Consider the following 2,251-nt stretch of genomic DNA (forward strand, 5'->3'; position numbering starts at 1 on the left):
GGTTTGCATGACTTGCAGAAGAAATCTTTTGCTAAACACAGCTAAGGTTCTGGGTGAATTTAGTAGCTGAGCTGATCTCTAGCCTCTTGTAACTCTTTAATGACCAAGACAAATTCTGCAGTTGTTTCTTTTTGCATCTCAAAGCACAGCTTGTTCCAGAAGTTAATGTCTAGGCTCCATATAGTTTTTTTTTTTTTTTGCTTTGTTTGTAATTAGCTCACAGTGAGGATTTTATACAGTAACTGACACCACACTGCTAATAATATGCTGAGACAAACATCTGTCCTAATTACATTTATTAAAATAATGTACCTGTTCCAACTTATATACAAATTCAACTTAAGAACAAACCAACAGTCCCTATCTCATATGTAACCCCGGGACTACCTGTATGTTGGTTTTATGAAATTATTTTTAATAAGTAAGCTGAAATAAAGTTTGGTGGCATTTTACATAATTTGTGTAACATCATGGATTCAATGCCTATAAAGTCAAGTGTTTCTGTACTAGTTTTGTAAACATTTTGAATAGATGTGGGTTGAGGCAGAACGTGTTGAACAAATATACCATTGGAGTGTATGATTAACCCCCAAGCGTTATACCCGAGTGTGACTCGGGGTGGATTTTCCATGCAAATAGCGGTAATCCTGAGTCACACTCGGGGTCGCTGAAAAACAATAAAAAACCCACTTACCTTGTGTCTTTGGAGTCCCCCGGCATCCTCTTCGCCCATGCAGGTCCTCCGGCGGAGTCCTCCTTCTTCGATCTTCTCCTGGCGTGGCGCAAGGGGAAATTTAAATAATTTTGTATTGGATTCAATACGAAATAACTGTATTGAGTCCAATACAAAGAAATCTTTATATATATATATATATATATATATATATTACATGCTAATGTACAGTTATAATACATTTCACTATTTGTTTAATTGTTTTTTTTTTACAGATTTTTGTTTTTTTATTTAAATTTTATTATTAAATGTAATAAATATTCAACATATTTCAGTGAGTTATGCCTAAGAATTATTAGCCTACAATGTAAAATAAATTTACATGCAAAAAATGTAATTCTTTTTGAATCAAAATACAGACAGAATTAGGACACTAGGGGGTTAAGTACCAATTGATGTATCACAGCCAGAATGGAGGAAGTCACAGTCAGCATAAAGGTGATCACAACAAGGATGGAAGAGGTTACAACCAGGATGGAGAGAACATCTAGGACAGAAAAGTCAGTGAGGATGGAAAAGGTCACATCTAGGATGGAGATCACAGTCAAGATAGAGTGGTCAGCAAGGAAGAGACAGCCAGGAAGAAGAGTTCTGCAAAGAGGTGCTTAAAGGTTTTTAGACCCAAACTTTACAAGAAATTTTGAAATTGAAGGCAGAAATACAACTTCAATGGTGGAGAAGGAACACTTTTATCATTTTATCCAAGCCCGCATTTATCTGTTCACAGGATGTCAGAGCGAGTGACTTCAATTCAAGAGGCAATAGAGGAACGTACCAATAGAATCACTAGATACTAGTAAGCCTGTCCAGTTGCCACACTTTGAGAATCACTGTAATGCACTTTGGGCTTTAGCTATACTTCACAGTTCTTTAATGGCTTTATCCAATAAAGAGTGAAAACAGATATATTCATGAGCAAAATTTAGCACCAACTGCAACCAACCAGCAATCTTCTGGTCAATATTTTCACCACTTTCATGACAGTTATGCTTTAATTAGTGATGTGTTTGTCAGTATCTGCCATCTGTATCCATCTGTCATACTCTGAGTATGGCAATGTTAGTGAATGAAATCTGGTTCTTGCAGCACTGTGCATATGTGGATATGCAATGCCTTGCTGATCATTACAGCTTGAAATTTATGTTCTCAAATATATAATGCTTCTTAAATTTTGGAAAACCTTTAGGGGTTGTTTGTCTTTCCAGACATCACTGGAAGTGTTTATGTAGTTATATAAATCCACATTCACCCATTATGTCTCTACTGTAAATATATTTACAGCAAATCTGAACTTGGCAAACAATATTTCATAGCTTTAATTTAAAAAGGACACAATAAAAGCATTATACAGAGTATATATATTTGTATTTGCTAAATGTAATAAGATAGACTATAGGCAACAAAGGATAACCCTATGTTATGCCTAACTGATTTTTTCATTTATAAATGTTTATATTTTTCATATTTGCTGTAGTGATATATATATATATATATATATATATATATATATATATATAT

At 34.3% G+C, this 2,251-nt stretch overlaps 1 protein-coding gene across 4 annotated transcripts in view; it reads right to left on the reverse strand.

Annotated features, from left to right (window-relative positions):
- Positions 1 to 2,251, reverse strand: part of GPR37 (G protein-coupled receptor 37) — a 29,337-nt gene that overhangs the window by 25,105 nt on the left and 1,981 nt on the right. The gene's annotated exons all lie outside the window — the stretch shown is intronic.

This window comes from Pyxicephalus adspersus, chromosome 2 (genome assembly GCF_032062135.1).
Source record: "Pyxicephalus adspersus chromosome 2, UCB_Pads_2.0, whole genome shotgun sequence".
NCBI lineage: Eukaryota > Metazoa > Chordata > Amphibia > Anura > Pyxicephalidae > Pyxicephalus > Pyxicephalus adspersus.